A 19502-nucleotide genomic window follows, 5' to 3' on the forward strand; every position below is an offset into this window, starting at 1 on the left:
AGAGTAAGCAGGCTCAAAAATCCTGGGGAAGGTGGATGAGGTTAGGGAGAAGAGACCTCTCGCAAAGAGAAGTGGAAGGCAGAGTCAGCACAGAGGCTACAAAGGATCTCTGTGGGAAGTCAAAGGGAAGCCAAGCCAAACCTCTGGACTTTGGTTGCCATTCAGATGAGCATTATGTTGCCATTCTGAAAAGACAAGCTGGCCACTTTTCTTTTTCTTTCTTTCTTTCTTTCTTTCTTTCTTTCTTTCTTTCTTTCTTTCTTTCTTTCTGATTTTATTTATTTATTTGAGAGAATGTGAGAGAGAGAGCACAAGCAGGGAGAGCTGGCCAAGTTGAAGGAGAAGCAGGTCCCTGCTCAGCAGGGGAGGTGGGGGAGCTTGATCCCAGGACCCTGGGATCATAACCTGAGCCAAAGGCAGATGCTTAACCTACTGAGCCACCCAGACATCGCAAGCTGTCCAGTTTTCCAAAGACTCTTGTGAATCAATCAATAGAAAGATGCCCTTAGTATGTCCATTACCTTTGCTGAGCCCCAACCCACGTGGACATTCTTACTCTCTTCAAATGAACCTGGGTACTCTAATCTTCTGAAAGACAGGCCATGAATGTCAAAATAGTGGTGTTGAAAAAAGAGCCCTTGCATCTATATTTGGGTGGGAAAATGGAGATATCCATTCTGGGTTACAGTCTCACTCCTGAGTAGCTTTTCTATTCACTCCATTTGTTTTGCTCCCCAGTAAGACTAGACTGCTCAATTCTGGATTTGTCTCACAAGGAATGATTTCTGCATGTATATTCCTTTTCTTTCTTCAGCAAAGATATCTTTGGGAAATTTTATAAGATTGCAAAGTAGGACATTTCACTTGTAGGTTATTAATGCTTATAAATAAGTAACTGCTCAAACTATGCTGACTATATGTCAAGCCCTAGTAAGCAGTTTAAGTGGACTATCTTACAACAGTATTTCCTCCATTTTATAGGTGAGAAAATTGAAGTCAAGAGTACTAAATGTCAAGGATGTAGCCATAGCTAGAATGATTTGGACAGAGACAGTGTAAGCTTAGCATCCACAGGCCTGACCACTGGACTACAGTGCCCTCTTATTTATTGTTAAGATTTTTAAAATTTATTTGAGAGAGAGAGAGAAAGAGTGTGGAAGGGAGAGGGAGAGAGAGAATGCTCAAGCATACTCCCTGCTGAGTGCAAAGTCTAAGGCAAGGTTCTACCCCAGGACCCTGAGATCATGACCTGAGCTGAAACCAAGAGCCAGCCGCTAAACCATATCATACCTCTTTATTTTTTAAATTTTTTAATCTTTTTTTCATACCTCTTTAAAATACAGGAATAAGTTGCTCATGACTCTTGCTATCCTTCCTTCATTCAAGCAATTTTTTGGAAGGCTTGCTATAAATTAGTCACTGTGTTAATCACAGGGATAGAGAAATCAATTGGGCACAGCATTACTACTCTTGAGACACTCTGGGTCTATACTGCAATGGTTCATTACTGCCACAGCCCTAAACTGTTCCTGTGATTTCTCCATGGAAAACTGAAATGCAGTGGAAATAACTCTGTGCAAGCTTTACCACCAGGTACATGTGGGGCTCTCAGTAAGTAAATAAATCACTCAAACTGCCTGTGCTTTGTGACTTGTTACATATTTCTAGTCCTCCAGTGATAAGATCCTGGGACTAGGACAGGTGCACTGTGAATCCAATGTATGATCTATTCCAAGAAAATTCAGAGGCAAGCTAACATTCCTTGGAGTCTCAATTAATCAACATGGACTGATGTGTGACAATCCAAATGGCACCAGATCACTTCTACCAGCAGTAAAAATATCTAGGGTGGAACTTATGTTCTGGTCCTGACTTCTAATTGTTGTGGAGTTCAAAGTGGGGCACTAAAGTTAATAGAAAAAACCCTCCTGCTATCAAGGAACTTGGCAATGACGTGAAGAGACCTCTGTTATTCTAATGAGACCTGCTTGTAAGATTGCTTTGCTCCAAATTCTATACTCGGTAAAGTTTTCCTTCTTCTTTCCCACTTTCTGAGTCCTTGTTTCTTTCTGTCTGAATGTCTATTTGTGTGCATCGCTGTCTTGGTTTCCTCTTTGAGGGGCAGCAATTTCCTCTAGAAGGAGAACCAGAGCCAGGCTGGGCACTGCCTTGTCCTAAGGGAATGAGCTTGGACATATAGCTAAAATCTCTTTCACTCTTAGTTCTGAATTCATCAAATGGAACCATGACACCTGCCTCCTAGACTTGTTTGGAAGATTCAAATTAATACATCTCCTGAATCTAGCACAGTGAGGAATAAAAATAAAGCACCTTGTAGAATACATGGTATAGTAAAGGTCTGATGGGATATCTAGCCCATGCTTGTTCTATTATTTGATTTCTTCCTTCTTTTTTCTCTTTCTTCTTCCAAACCTATGTTTTCTCTACAGCAAAACGAGAAAATCTCACTGAAAACTCAGGGATATTGATCCTGACAAGAGTACACTGGGTATTGGTGGTAAAAAGCTACTCTCTTAACCTATGTACCTCAAGACTCGCACATTATACAAATCTCATTATTGTCTCCGATATTCACTTCCAGCAAGAGCCTGGGCTCTGGAATCAGACTGTCAGTGCCCAAATCCCAGCTTTGCCACCCACTAGTAGGGTGATCCCAGGAAAGAAATTCAACTTCTTAGATCCTGTTTTCTTTCTCTAAGGTAGGAAAAATAGAATTACTATTATCTAGTTCATAGTGGTAGTGTGAAGATTGAAAGGGAGGTACCAACCAAGTGCCTGTCATAGGGTAAATGCCCAATAAGTGCTATTATCTTGATTGCTGTTATTGTTATGGAAACCAGCACATTGAACTGTTCTCCAGTAATATAGAATTAAAGCTACAGTAAATGAAACTTTATAGACTCTATTGCTGAACCTTCCTTTCAAATCCATTTATTATTTTCTATCCCTTAGCACAAGCCACCCCTATCTCTTACTGAGAATCATGCCTAACTAAATAGTCTAACTGTTCTCCCTGCTGCCAGCCTTGGTCCTCTAAACCACTCTCCACATGGCAGGCTGAAGGATGCTTCCCAGGTTAATCTAATCATCTCACTCTCTTGCTCAACACCCTTAATTGCTCTTAAGAAAAAATCCTTTAACATCATCCACAGGCCCTGAACTTACCTAGACTCAATATTAAACATACCTACAGCCTCAACACTAATTATAGCCTCCTCTGTCCTGCAGGATCTAGCCACATAGAACTGTTTTCACTTCTTTGAACATATGCTGCACTCTTTGCCTTCAGCACTCTGCTTTTGCTATTCACTCTTGCCTTACCTCTGCATCTGGTACCACCTTCCTATCAATTTATAGGACATATTTTCTGTGGAGGTTTGCCTAACCCATGTTGCATACTTTTCAAGTGATCTCTCAGCTTCATGAATTTCTTCTGCTAGGCCAACCATTACATTGTTTACTATTTGCCCATTGACTTCTGAAGCCCTCCTATAGATGGTTATACACACAGGGCCAGGGCCTATCTTGTTCTTCATTTCTCAGCTGGCAGGGGTAGAGACAAAGAGCACCTGGGCTGCGGTAGTTGAAGTAGGGAGCTAATTATACTGATGAGATAGGGAACTACTTACTACTTACACTGATGGAAATATGTCTTTTTCCTTAGGATTGTCACCAAATAATATGGGTTACTGCCCAATCATCTGTCACGATATGCGACACATGGTAGGTGCTCAACTAAATAATCAGTACATTCATCTACACTGCTGGCTTGTAAATTATGATTACAAAGAGTTAGTGCAATGCCTTTCCCTTCTGTAGATTTTTAAATTGTGGCTTGAGAGGGCAGGTTAATTTTGTCTTATCCCCAAGATTTGCATGGCATAAGTTAAATATATGGAGCAGATGCTCCATTTAAAATAATCAAGTGACTTCTTTTTTAATAAAAAGGAAGGACACTTCAATATAAAAAATAAGATAATATCTTCTTAAATATTAATACACCAAATTGTGGTTTTATTTTATAATAAATTCAATAAAAATTTCTTATGAGGTAGGTGATCATACAAGTTACTACAGTACCAGAATCCCTATGGTAGATAAAAACATGTAATTAAAATATCATTATAATGATAGGTTTAGAAAAACTGTGATCTGACCCATTTCTAAGAAAAATAAGAAAGACAGTCCAGTGAAATTGTAAGGTAAAGATTTAGGATAACTAGTTTTCTTTTAAATATGGGATCCTGTCTCAATAACTTTTTTTCATGATTTTCCTCAACATATACTAGATACCTCATGTGTGACTATTATCATTGTTATAGTTCTTTGTAAAGAAATCTATTTTACTATAATTCTATTCACTGTAATTTCCTTAGTAACAGGCTGCTCTCTTTTTCTTTTAAAAAAACTATTAAAATGTCATTCACATCACAGTCTAGATGTGGCTCCAGCTATTCCCAATAGCTATTCAAAAAACATAATCACCATAATTACTGTTGACATCTAATTAACATTCAGCTTCCTTTCTACAGCATCTACAGCTGGACAAACCATCTATTCCAGGATAAAAACTAATGCTCTGTTGCCTTTTCTTAAAAAAATAAAACAAACCAGGATGCTAAACACCTGGGCTCACTGTTTTTGTTCCCCTGTAAATGGTAGTTAGAGATAGGACAGCTACCATGAACACCTTTCTAAATACTGCCAACTGATAAACTGGACCTGGTCATAAGAAATTAAATCTATCCAATGGTTTAGGGGATTGCTGATGTTAATCTGCAATCTAAGAGTTTTATTGATTAAGGATGACTTTCAGAGTTTGCTAATGTATAGTTTTTTGATGAGGTCTTCCTTGATCTGGCTCCTTTCTATATGACTTACTTCAACACTTGCCACCCTTGTCTTTGTTCTCTTTGCATGACAAATCCTGGACTCCTTCCAGCTTCCCAGCATCATGTTCTCTCTTGCTTCTAGGACTTCAGCCATGCCCCCCTCTGTCTTCCTTCATCAGTGTGATGGTTACAGATGTAGGGTCTTATACTAGAACATCCACTTATTTCTACTCTCCATACTACGAGCAGTATGACCTTGAGCAAGTCAGCTTAGCCGGTGGTTACCTGTGCTTTCTCATTTGTTAAATATCCACTTCATGGGGTTATTATGAAAATTAAATGTATTAATATACACATTGAGATACATATTTATCTATTTCTACATATAAATGTTTATTGTTATGAACTCTTATCCTGGCCAGATTCCACTGGTCTCTCAATATTTGAGGCCATTTTTTTCTAGAAAGTCTTCCTTCATGATCCAGGACAGTATAGGTCACCATGCTGTGCATTCCCACAGGCCCCTATACTTTTTGCATTACCATAACACTTATATGTCAAGTGTGCCATGCTTTATTCATTTGTACAACAAATATTTCTTGAGCTGATATTTGGTGCCAGGCATGAGGGATATGGCAATGGTCCTTGCTCCAGTAGAGCTCATATTCTCATAAGTGTTGGAGGTATGAAATAAGTATGTGCTCAAATTAAGAAAAATACAAAATTTAAATATTATGAAGAAAATGCAATGGTATAATAGGATAAGAGTATTTGAGGGGATGTACTACCTTTGGTTGGGTGGTCTCTGAAATAGTGACATTTGAACTAAGCCTTGTTGATCACAAAGGACTAGTCATACACAGATGATACAAGAAAGTTCCAAGCCCAGGAAATAGCTAAAGCAAAGCTTGAAGGTGGAACTGACCTAAGCCTTGTGGCCACACTTGTCCTTTCTCATTCAGTGGACATACAATCTACACCTCTACCCACCTCCTCTACTTGGAGTTATGAGAATGGGAAAGAGTCTCCCCAGCTATGCCCACAGTCACAAGTAGGCTGGACTTTTTTTCCTATTAAGGTTTTGCCATAAAGAGGGGTTAATGAATACAAAATGTTGAAAGAAGTTTCTAGAATCATTCAGGGTTGTTAACATCATGGAAGCTGGATTATAAAGTTTAATTTTATTTTCAAAAAGAGAAATGAAATTCATGTTGGATTTCTATTCTGTGATTTTTATCTTCTAGAGCAGTGGTTCTCAACTGGGAGTGATTCTATACATAACCTATCCTCCCACCCCCTGGGAACTTTGACTTTTTTTTTTTTTTAAGAGAACATATTAGTAGCATGGGCAGGGTGTAGAGAGAGGGAGAGAGAGAATCTTAAGCAGGTCTCATGCCCACGTGGAGCCCAACTCAGGGCTCAATTTCATGAACCTGAGATCATGACCAGAGTCAAAATCAAGAGGATGCTTAACTAACTGAGCCACTCTGGTGCCCCGGAAATTTGACATTTTCTGATTGTCACAACTTACTGCCTGTGACTGGCTACTGGTGTTTAGAGTGTAAGATGCTGCTAAACATCCCATAACTCACAAGACAGCTCCCACAACAAAGAAGTGTCTAAGCCCAAAACGCCAATGTTTGCTGATCTGGAAAATGGTCTTTTTAAAACTCTTCCTTCCCAGTTCTGACTCCAACTAGAACAGTAGGGGTTCTTTCCTTTGCAATGGTTTCCTTCCTTTATAAACAGATAGGCTTGAAATTATGAAATTAAGGATGAACAGCAGGGGCCTCTTTGTCTCAAGGGAGCAATGTATGTCTCTGAGAGTCAGTATACTGGAGAATATCTTGTCTCCTTTGCCAAAGGCACTGCTTTCTTCATATCCTACTGGCCAAGAATTTCTCAACTCTTAGAGACTGATCCTACAGAGGGCAAATAAAGCTTACCCTGCACTACAGCTTTTATTCATTGGCAGCAGTTGTTTGGAGCACCATTTGGATGCCCATGATCCAACATTGCCCAAAGCAACGTTCAGTTGACTAGAGATGTGCACCATGAATACAGGATCAGTACCACGTATGTGCTATTCCTTCATGATAGAATAGCTACTAAGTCTTTTGTTCTGCTATCAACCTAATCCTACAATTGGCTTTCTACTATGGGCTAGACGTATGACTTTCTATAAAGTTCACAGTTAATGATAGTCAAACTATGCACAGACAACTGGGGCAAGCCAGTGTTTAGGTAACTAGATTTTATTGTGTTTTCTCCCTCAAAGGCCTGACCACCATTGGCCTGTGGTTTGAATAGCACTTCCTAGCCTCACCTTGATACAGTTCCAGTTGGTGGTTAACAGTGGGCATTGCCATCTTTTTTCTTCTTACTTGTAATTGACTATAGCATTGCATGCTCTAAACTAAATGGCTCTCATCAAGCTTTTATTTGATTCATGGCTAGTCTGTTGAGTGCACACCTGTAGGCCACTCATCAGCAAATCCAATTATCTTCTCAGTGCTTCTTTTGCCATTTCACTTGTAGTTCCCCTCATAGATTTCCTCATAATACTTTTATGAGTGCATGAATTCCATCTCTTTATCTCCCTTCCTTTTATGCACCTGCATTATAGTTTTCAAAGCTCTGTAAGTTTTATAAACCTCACCCTCTTACACTGGGGCCTCTTAGCATCATAATTAAACCTTTTGTGTGTATTATATCTAGTTCCTGTACCCCCACCTGGATTCTGCCATTGGTTGCTCTAATGCCAATTTTGCTTTGCTTCTGGACAATCTCAGAGGATCCTCCATCACATATATGAAGCCATTCTGTTTTGATACAGCTCTTATACTCATTGGCCCTAGTTCGTTTCCTTGGTCATACCAAATGAATCTAAACTTACTCTTCATGACATTTCAAGTTGGCATTTCCTCCTTTTGTGTTTATTTTTTTTTTTCATTTAATAAAGTTTTATTTCCTGAAATGTGCAGTTGGTGGGATCTTGTTCATGCATCTTCACTGGCAGCTGGGGCATCTCCACCTTTGGTGTTTCTGGTGTACATTACTTGAGCTCTGTGCTTTGAAACCAGTTTAATAAGTCCCTTACTGAGGAGCCCCTGAAGAGCTGCCCTGGCCAAAGAACCTCGAATCTTCAGTCTCTCATAGACAATAGCTGGAGTTATAAGCTTATAGTTGGGAACCCCCTTACAGAGTTTGTCATATGTCGCTTTGTCGAAGACACCAGATTATTGAACTTGTTTCGAACTTTGCCTTTGGACCACTTCTTCTTTTTGGCCTTGCCCCCAGATTTGTTCACAGGGTCTTTGTCCTTTTTGGCCGACTTTTGGCATCTTTCTTCTTCTTGTTGTCCTTGGGCGGCATAGCGAAGCTCGGAGAGCAACAGCCACCCCTCTATTTTGTTTTTATTGACTGTTCTGCTTCCACTTCCACTTCCCCTTCCTATAGCATTTTATTTTGGGAAATTACCCAACTATTTTCATTGGAGAGAATTACTTTATTTTGGGGAACTACCTCTCCCTCATTTTGTTCAATTCAATGATCACTTAATCTAGTATTTGCCCATGGTGGTTTTAAAATTCTTTGACACTCTTACTTTTGAATAGTAGAGCTAATTCTCCTCTCCTTAAGTGTGGGCTAAATTTACTTTCTTCAAAGGAACAGAATGTTGCAACAGTGATAGTTTGTGACTTCCCAGGTTAACCCCCAAAAAACATTGTGGCTTCCTCCTTGATCTCCCTCTTGGGAACATCTTGCAGTGGGGAATGCCAAGTACCATGTAATAAGGACACACTAGCAGCCTTATAGGGAAATCTACATGGCAAGAAAATGAGGTATTTTGCCAACAGACAGCTCCAACTTGCCATCCATGTGAGTAAACCATCTTAGAAGTGAATTATCTAGACTTCCAGGTAATTGCAGCCTGCCTGATATCTTGACTGTGGCCTTACATGAAAATCCATAAGTCAGACCCTCCCAGCTAAACTGCTTCTGGATTCCTGACCCAAAGAAACTGTATGGAATAATTAATACTTACTATTATATTAAGCCTTTAATTTTGGGGGCAATTTGTTAGGCAGCAATCGATAACTAATATCCTGTAAGAAAACAAGCTATTTTGCTGTGAAAGAGCCCCCACAATCTTATCTGCATGTAAATTTTAACATTCTTTTCTTTATACAACTGCAGGTCAGCTGGGATGGCTCTGTTCTTCTTGGCTGAGTTTATCTATCCCTCTACAGAATGAGTTGAGGGTTGGCTCAGCTATATGGTTCTGCTGCATGTGACTCTCATTTCCACTGAACTACAGAGGTGGTTTAGACATTTTCTTCTCATAGACAGAGGCATCAAAGAACAAGCATAAATATGGGAAGCCTTTTAAGGCCTAGACTAGGAACTAACATGCTTTCACTTCTACCTCATTCAATTGACCAAATCAAGTTTACATAGTTGAATGCAAATTCAAGATGCAGAAATATATCCTTTAGTGACATAAACTATAAAATCTCCTGGCAAAGACTATGGAAGTAGAATTCTGTTATTGGGAGGCAGTAAAGCATTGGCATGATAATCTAGTCTACCACAGCCAGATCCTCTATACTGTGTAATAGCAGACACTTTGACCTAATCAGATGGCCCCCTCAGGCTCTGAATCTCAAGTTGAATGATGCAAGGTTGGAGAAGCTTCCATTCATTCTAGCTGTAGGTTCTGGTGAAGCTTTTCCTACCATGAAAGCAGTCATTTCTGCTTATTTGCTAGCCTGGGTCTCCAGGCCTTTCAAACATTCATCATGGGATGTGGTTTTGATTGGCTCATCAGTTAGATGCTATCATCTGATAGGTTCCTCGGAAAGTATACTATAAAGTCATCAGTATCAAATATAGCTCTTCATGCATGTTGGAAGTAACAGAGAATAAAGAGAGCTTATCTCTTTGTCATAGAGATCATGCTTTTGTTAATAGCATCTAGGATTCCATTTGCTTTACCTACGAACTCAGAATCTTTTGTTTAAAGACACTGTTCTTTGACTCATCCTCTATTTATACAGTCACTTTGTCATTTTCAAGTTGAAGTCCTTCTTGGTCTTGGAGTTGATTTCATTTACAGAAGCTGAAGAAGAACAATCAAACCAGCGGTGAGTCATGCTCCCAGAACCAAATTGGTCACTTGATCATTTTGTAACCCATGTTTAAAACAACAACAACAACAACAAAAACCAAACAGCAACAAAAAAAGAAATCCTTTCACCCCTCCTCTTCGTCCTGCCTTCTTGGAACAATAAAAAGCATCTCCCTCCTCTGTCCATCTCCAAGGATAATTGGAGATTCTGTTTTCTATTATGTTTGGAGTATGTTTCACACCCCAGAATAATTTCTTTTCTGAAGCTATCTGAATGCCTGTCTCAATGCCACTTTTTATTTTCTTCAAGGACAACCTTGGGGCACAGAAAAAGAAAGAATTTATTAATTCTAATATCTCTTGAGCACTGTTCATGGGACATTATTATATTTGGGGGAAAGTGATCATCTTCCTCAGAGGAGAAAAGAGTTTTTGTAAAGAAGATAACGGACTTATTCAGTCATACAACTAGTCAGTGACAGCATGGATTGAAACCTAAATCTGCCTAATTCTCAGTCTTTATTCTACACCATGGTAGATGGCCCAGTATTGACTCAGCTTCTGATATCACAGATCTTCAGAACAAGTAAGACATTAGGATTTGCTGAAAGCAGTGATTTCGTTACTGTGATCTTCTGGGTCTAAGAATTCCTCAAAGGTGCCTCAGAAGCTGCCATAAATGGAGAGTGAGAGGGATTGGAATGAGAGAAAGGAAGGGAGGGAATAAGTGAAATGGAATCCAGGTATGTAGCACTTTGGGCCTTCTATTCTATTTTATTTTAACCAGAGCATCTCTATTTATGTTTTATATATCAGAGTCCTGATTAAGATCATTTTAAAGGGTTCCACTGCATTAATGAGTTTAAAAGCTATAAATTTGAAGCAACTCCCTCATTTCCCAGATCTATGATTCTGGAGAGAGTTTAGATGGTTGGCTCCAGGAACCAGTCAAAAGCAGTGCCAAGACTACTCCCAGATACCTCAGCACCCAATAGGTCACTTTCTCTTCTCTCTCTCCTTTAAAGTCTTCAAGAACTAACCCAACCCACCATATTTTCCTCATCAATATTCCCACTATTCTAGTCCTAGAGAAGCCTGAAATAAATTATATGCAGAAAGTTCTCACAAGCATGAAATATTTAAATTTTACTGTTTGCCTTTTTGTCAGTTTTTGGGTATTGATGGTTCCCGGGCTGGAGGAAGATCTTAGCTCTTCCCTCATACATCTTTTCCAACTAACAACTTGATAGCCCAGAGACTTATCCAAAAGTGTTCTTGACATGTTAAGAAAAAAAGATGCTGTCAATCTAGGAACTGAATATGTTGGTTGAAAAAGAGGGGATGCCTGAACTAATATTGTTCCTGAAAGGGATACTGATTTAGGATGTCTCAGGAAGGAGTGATTGAAACCTTCTCCATCCCTAGACAAGGCATATTGACTTACCCACAGAGTTGGTTTTATAATTTCTTTCCTCAAGCTTCACTCCCATAAAATTTGTTTCATCGAAAAGAGAGCTCTCAAAGTTTCATTTTTAGGCTAATAGCTTTTCTGAGAAAACAAAACAAAACAAAACCTTGAGGAGCCTTGCAACGTGATGAATTACTGAATTGAAGAGCATTTAAAGGATCCTTTCACAGAGAGGGCATAAGAGCCCCCAAATTAATTAATTGTGGAGCTGATGTCATACAAAGGACTGTCCAATGTGCAGGTGTGATCACCCCAACGATGTTAGGTATGCAATCAATGCATTAATAGTTGGCCCCTGTCTGGTGAGGAATTCTAGCACAGATGATTGGTTAGGTTTATGTGTTCCCTACCAGGTAGTAACTATCCTTATTAGTAAGGCTGCTTACTATGGACCAGGAACTGCTCTGAATGCTTTACATGTTTTCAGTCATTTAATCCTCACCAGAGATGAGGAAATAGAGGTAAAGAGAAGTTAATTAAGACACCAAGTTAAACTTTTACATAGATGCAATGCATTTCTAGGATTTTAATCATTGATGTTGTAAAACAGAAGAGATGTTCATCTCAACCATTAGCAAGAACAAACATTTTTTAAATACCAAGAAACGATTTTGTACCCATATTAAATAAGAAAAAGAGAAAAAGAAGAAGGAAAAATTATTTAAAGTGCAACCCCTGATGCAGATAAAGTTATAGTGATAAGGCCACATACATTGAAAGAGATAATGTGTATATATAATACATAATAATGGTGTATATACATACAATCGTTGGTATATGTTAAACATTTAAAGCTTGTTATCTGTTCTTGCTAGTTATTACTATTCTTACTTCACATGTAATAAAGAGACAGTACTCATGAGCTGTGTGAACTCAAGCAGCTTGCTTGGCCTCTCTCTAGTTTTCTGAATCCCATCATCTTCATCTGGCAATAGGTACAATTATGATACATACCACACAGAGTTGTTGTGAGGTTCAGATTAGATAATGTGTATAAAGTGCTTAGCACAATGCCTGTCACACAGTAACCACTCACCATATGAGGGCTGGCCATTTTGTTACTGTTATAATTATTAAATAATTACTCTTTAATTATTATAGTTTTAAAATGTCATAAATATTTTGTTACTATTATAATTATCTGTTACTGTTATAATATATGTACTGCACATATTTTGCCAGCAGCACTGAAAATTTGTGCCACCCTTCTGGAAACACGTCAAGATAAATTCACATACTACAAGTCACAAAGAGGCTTATTTCCACTTCTGAACATTTATTATAAGAAAATAACTCAAAGGATTCAAGAAGCAATGTGCAAATTGCCTTTAGCATTATCTCCAATAATCCTGTGTTTTAGGAAAAGAAGGGTGGCCATCCAACAACTTTGAGTAATGTGGAATAATGATAATAGCCAATAATAATGTGGCTGGAGCAGAAACCAGCACCCCATATGATATTCCCCTCAGAACTATTTAATGATCAGTGGTCAGACCCTGAAATAAGTCTGGTCTAGAGCTTTTTAAACCTATTATTACTCATCATGTGTGGGTTATAATAAATAGCACACTGCTTTTCACATGGTGGTATGGACTAGTAAATCCATATCTTGATGGATGCACCTATTTATACTGAAGATTTTATTAGATAAATTTTGCCCCATAAATACGAGATAGTTGCAAGCTTTTTCTGATGCTACTACTCAGAATTGTTTTAGAGGCTAATATTCGTTTTTGGCTAAAAAATTTTTTAAAGCATGATTATTTAAAGCATTTTTGTTTCTTTCAACATATTTCTATTGTCTCAGCTAAAATTCTGCAGAAGTAATTCTAAACAGAATGAGACTTGGTGTTTCAGCTTTATTTGGTTATATCTTGGCAGTGTGGCTTATAGCAATTTAACATACTTACTGCCCGGGGAAATCTGCGGAGCATTTTCTCTTTGGAAGAGAGCTGAATGGCCTCTTTGATCCAGAAAAGTTGAGAGTGGATTTGCTTTAAAGGTAAGAGATTTTGCCATATTAAAGGAAAAAATGTGCAGATGCAATTGCCCAATTTTTTAAGAAAGCAAGAACAAAAGTTAAGTACACATAGAGGCTCATTAATATTGTCCTCAGGGACCAACCAGGAAATGCTCAATATGAACACAGCTTTCCAATGTTTCTAGTAATAATCTCTTGGATAGAGTTAAAACAAGATTTAATTTACATCAAAGTCTGAGAATGAGTAGGGTTAAAGCTAGACTCTAACAGTGAATTTTTTTAAAAAGAAAGAACGAGCAGAAAATAGAATTATAAAATGAGTTGTATCAGGAAACAGCCTAAGAGAAGTTTAAGAGGCTTGTTCAAGGGATCCTGGGGTGGCGCAGCGGTTTAGCGCCTGCCTTTGGCCCAGGGCGCGATCCTGGAGACCCGGGATCGAATCCCACGTTGGGCTCCCAGTGCATGGAGCCTGCTTCTCTCTCTGCCTCTCTCTCTCTCTCTCTCTCTCTCTCTCTGTGACTATCATAAATAAGTAAAAAAAAAATTTTTAAAAAGAGGCTAGTTCAAGTTTGCACAACCAGGAAAGGGGAAAAGGTAAGATTGGAATTCAGGTCTGTCCTATTCCAAAGCTCATTTGATTGGAAAAGTCTATCAGCAAAGAGACAAAAACAATACCATTTACTGTTCATTAAGTTAGCAAACATGAAATTTGGCTATAGTTCGAAGATGAGTGGGGAAACAGTCACTGTCTAACAGTGAAAGGAGTGAATATGAAATGAGCAGCTACTTTGGAGACCTGTGTACTCTGTGAACCAATAATTGTACTTAGAAACACACTCACATACATGCAGGAGATATGACATGAATGAGACTTTATTTTAGCCTTACATACAATACAAAAAAGAAAGAAAGAAAGAAAGAAAGAAAGAAAGAAAGAAAGAAAGAAAGAAAGAAGAAAAGAAACAAAAGAAAAGAGAAAAAGAAAATAACCCCGGTATTCATCAGTAAGGAGATGGGTAAAATATATTTTGATGCATTTGATCCTGTTCAATTTCACACAACTTTTCCAAGGAGTGGTTTAGGTTTGTGTATAACCAACAAATAAAAATCCAAGACATATTTGTCAGTGATTCATGGTTGAATCCAAGTTGAAGAATAATGCATACAAAATTATATCATTTATGCTAGACTCCCAGCCATATTATTTAGTTTTCCAGGGCATACTCATGTATAGGAGTATAGGAAAGCATAAAAATGTACAGAAAAGGAAAAATAATGCATAGCAGAATCATTATATACTCACTACAGTGTTGGCCTCTAAGGAAGGAGAGCAGATGGGAATTAGGGTATAAGTCAAGAAAAACTAAAATTTACTTATGATATTTTAGTATATTTTTCCCACATAAATGAAAAAATGGAATTTCTGACTCATAAACTCAATCATTAATTACTTCTATAAATAGAAGTTAAGAAAAATAAAAGAAAATGAAAAAAATAAAAGAAAATGTTGTTTACTGAGTGAAAGCATCCCCCAATATGAAAATGGAGGCCTAGTTCATCACCACATTCCAGAAAAAGAAGTTACTGTGTGGCTGGATATTATGGCTGAACAATCAGGCACTTGAGGAATAACTGAGATCCTGGGATGATCATCATAATACTGCTTTCCATTTGTTCAGCACTTTGCAGTTTTTAAAGTCCTTTCCCCATACATTATCTCCTAGATTCCCACAATAGTCTTATGAAGCTGCAGCGGTATTCCCAAGATGATGCTCAAGAGTCTGGGAAAGATAACACATTTCCAAGATTCCACAAACAGATATATACATACATACAATACCATTTCTTCCAGGATAATGAGTAGCTAGATTTTAGGGGTCCTTTTGTGTATATGGCTATTCCTCTCGTGGCACAAATGGGTATGGAAAGTGATCATTTGAAGAGTTCGTGTACAGTGGAGTAACCTGAGAACCTACTTGATTTTTGCCTCTGAAACCAGAGAGCAGTATCATTTCTGAAAAGTTGATTCTTACTGCCTGGAATTAGGTAATCTAATATTCCACTTTGCATCTACTAATGCAAGACCTTGAGAAGGAGGAATGTGTGGTACCATTTCTGGGACTGATTCTCATGTCTTCTCCATGATATATTGAACATTATTCAAATATTAATTATTAACAGTGCATTTTAGTTAGACAATAAAGTTGCTAGTCCTAATGGAGTTGGAGTTTACTTATAACATGAGTTCACACTTAGAAGTTTCTCTTCACTGTTCATGTCTGAAGAGGCAGCATAGTGTAGGAAAGGGCAAAGGGCATAGTTGTCAAGGGTCAAAGCACTAGAGTCAGGCAGACCTGAATTATTATTTTGCCTCTGCTACTTACAAGCCATGAAACTTTGCATACATAAAATTACTTCTCTAAGTTTCAGCTTCCTCATCTGTAAAATGTGGTTAACCTGGGAGCTAAGAAAGTAGACTCTGAACCGATTTATCTTGATTCACATCTCACCTCTGCCACTATCTTCCTATGTAATTGTGGAGAAACTACTTAATCTTTCCTCACCTCACTTTTCTCATCTGCATGAGAGGTAATAGTTGTACCCACCTTAGTATTGTTGTAAGAGTTAGATGAGTTAATATGTATATATATATATATATACATATTAACATATACATATATACATATATATGTATATACATATATATAGTTGTGCCATAAATATATACATATATTATATGTATATATGATATACATATAATATACATATTATATATATACATATAAAACGTGTGTGTCTCTGGCACATACAGTGTCATAACTGTTAGCAAGTATTATTGCCCTTAATTTAGTATGCAGCACATAGTAAGTCCTCAATAAATGACAATGGATGCTAATGGTGCTATTAATACTATTGGCCTACAGAAAGAGAATTTTTCAGATTCAGACAAACAGGAGGCCAGACTCCTCTGTCCAGGGAGAGGTGCAAAGTGATACTCAGTGGATGCCTATTACTTGAAGGACTAACAGATACAAATGCCTGTACCAAACATATAGTCAGAAAGACACATTGGTGTAAGTTTCACGGACTTTTCATGTCACAGTTAGACAGAGTCTACAATGGCCTAGGATGGGGCCCAGGAAGGGATTGAGAAGGGCAGGTCGGAGAGAGGAATTCCACTAAGACTATTTTTAAGCATGGCCAGAGCTCTGAAAAGCGATGGAAACAATCCTTTTTTTTTTTTTTTTTGAAACAATTCTAAGAAGAGTCATCCCCATGTTTTCCCCCATAAATAGGCCAAAACATTATTATTAGAAGAAGTTGGATTGTGATGAATCCAGTAAATCTCACTTTAATAATTAGTTAATCCATTAAAAAAATATTGAGGACTTGCTATGGCTCAGCACTATTCTTTTTTTTTTTTTTTGGTATTTTTTTTATTGGAGTTCAATTTGCCAACATATAGTGTAACACCCAGTGCTCATCCTGTCAAGCGTCCCCCTCAGTGCCCGTCACCCAGTCACCCCATCCCCCACCCACATCCCCTTCTACTACCCCCTGTATATTTCCCAGAGTTAGGAGTCTCTCATGTTCCGTCACCCTCACTGATATTTTCCACTCATTTTCTCTCCTTTCCCCTTTAATCCCTTTCACTATTTTTTATATTCCCCGAATGAATGAAACCATATAATGTTTGTCCTTCTCCAATTGACCTACTTCACTCAGCGTAATACCCTCCAGTTCTATCCACGCTGAAGCAAATGACGGGTATTTGTTGTTTCTAATGGCTGAGTAATATTCCATTGTATACATAGACCACATCTTCTTTATCCATTTATCTTTCGATGGACACAGAGGCTCCTTCCACAGTTTGGCTATTGTGGACATTGCTGCTAGAAACATTGGAGTGCAGGTGTCCCAGCTTTTCACTGCATCTGTATCTTTGGGGTAAATCCCCAGCAGTGCAATTGCTGGGTTGTAGGGCAGTTCTACTTGTAACTCTTTGAGGAACCTCCACACAGTGTTCCAGAGTGGCTGCACCAGTTCACATTCCCACCAACAGTGCAAGAGGGTTCCCCTTTCTCCACATCCTCTCCAACTTTTGTTGTTTCCAATATTAAACAATGGCAATGTTGTTAATTTTCCCCATTCTCACTGGTGTGAGGTGGTACCTTATCGTGGTTTTTATTTGTATTTCCCTGATGGCTAGGGATGCGGAGCATTTTCTCATGTGCTTGTTGACCATGTCTATGTCTTCTTTGGTGAAGTTTCTGTTCATGTCTTTTGCCCATTTCATGATTGGATTATTTGTTTCTTTGCTGTTGAGTCTAATAAGTTCTTTATAGATCTTGGATACTAGCCCTTTATCTGATAGGTTATTTGCAAATATCTTCTCTCATTCTGTAGGTTTTGTTGACTGTTTCTTTTGCTGCGCAGAAGTTTTTTATCTTGATTAAGTCCCAATAATTCATTTTTGCTTTTATTTTTCTTGCCTTCATAGATGTATCTTGCCAGAAGTTGCTGTGGCCAAGTTCAAAAAGGGTGTTGCCTGTGTTCTCTTCTAGGATTTTGATGGATTCTTGTCTCACATTTAGATCTTTCATCCATTTTGAGTTTATCTTTGTCTATGGTGTAAGAGAGTGGTCTAGTTTCATTCTTCTGCATGTGGATGTCCAATTTTCCCAGCACCATTTATTGAAGAGACTGTCCTTTTTCCAATGGATAGTCTTTTCTGCTTTGTGGCATATTAGTTGACCATAGAGTTGAGGGCCCATTTCTGGGTTTTCTATTCTGTTCCATTGATCTATGTGTCTGTTTTTGTGCCAGTATCACACTGCCTTGATGATCACAGCTTTGTAATACAACTTGAAATCCGGCATTGTGATGCCCCTGGCTCTGGTTTTCTTTTTCAACATTCCCCTGGCTATTCGGGGTCTCTTCTGATTCCACACAAATCTTAAGATGATTTGTTCCAACTCTCTGAAGAAAGTCCATGGTATTTTGATAGGGATTGCATTGAGCCCAGCACTATTCTTAGTGCTCAGCATACAACCAGGAACGTAGTAGATACAATCCCCAGCTTCCTGGTGCTGACAATCTAAACACAAGAAAGAGGAGACAGGACTCTGGGGGTGTAAGCGAGCTTCGGGGCATAAGGAAATCCAGGAGAGCAGAGAGAACTTCCAAGAAGAAGGAGGTCTTGGCTGAGTAGCTGGGAGAAGTTAGAGGTGAGCATTTCAGGCAGAAGGAACATGACAGAAGACCGTGAGGAAGGCTGCATTAAAGAGTTTCAAAACATACACACACAAAAATCCCAATCAGGCTGGAGTTGGAGTGTCACTAGGAATGTGTGATGTGAAAGAATGAGGAATCCAAGATCTAGAGTGTTAGAATATTTTGCCCAAGTTCACAGAACAGGATGCATGCCCAAGTTTGACCAAAAGACTGCTCTATTTCCTCTCACATGGAATCGTTGGCATTGTTGGCAATGAGCTGTACGTGCTCAGGAAGCAATTGGCAGTGACACCATATCTTTTTTTAAGGATCAGCACAGATCCCTTTCTTTCAGGTCCACCGACTCTTTTATCTCTAACCTTTCAGTTATTCACATCAAAAACCCATCACACTTGAATTTCATAGTCATTCAGTTTTTCTTGGGTTTCCTGCCTTTGATGTATTTAACAGCCACCTGAGCATCATTTGGAGGCTGCATTCTTGCTACTTTGATTTGCTAAATGTACCCTCAAGAGAAAGGCCTGACTGGAAATCTAGCTACTTCTATTCAATCTTTTGATGAAGATTCAAAATTAGGCTGCAAAATATATTTGTTTATCATGATCTTTAGAGAGAGAATTCTTTCCCAGTTGCCAATTTGTGTGCAGGGTGGAAAATGCTGATGTATCACATGCTTTTGTCTTCATGGTGCTAAGACAATATTAAATATCTTGTGAAAAAGTGGAATTCATTAGTGTTTGGCCCAATTTAAATGCTTTCATAGGTTCCTAACCAAAAGTGAAATGCTACTTGTGGAAATGCCAGTATAGAGCTCAGAGTGCGCTTTCTATTAAC

The 19502-nt window shown here is 38.4% G+C and overlaps 1 protein-coding gene and 1 pseudogene across 1 annotated transcript in view; both read right to left on the reverse strand.

Moving 5' to 3' along the window:
* Window positions 1-19502, reverse strand: part of SYNPR (synaptoporin) — a 298791-nt gene that overhangs the window by 177302 nt on the left and 101987 nt on the right. The window lies entirely within an intron of this gene.
* On the reverse strand, window positions 7808-8228 carry LOC112909408 (small ribosomal subunit protein eS25 pseudogene; annotated as a pseudogene).

Source organism: Vulpes vulpes, chromosome 9 (genome assembly GCF_048418805.1).
Source record: "Vulpes vulpes isolate BD-2025 chromosome 9, VulVul3, whole genome shotgun sequence".
Classification (NCBI taxonomy): domain Eukaryota; kingdom Metazoa; phylum Chordata; class Mammalia; order Carnivora; family Canidae; genus Vulpes; species Vulpes vulpes.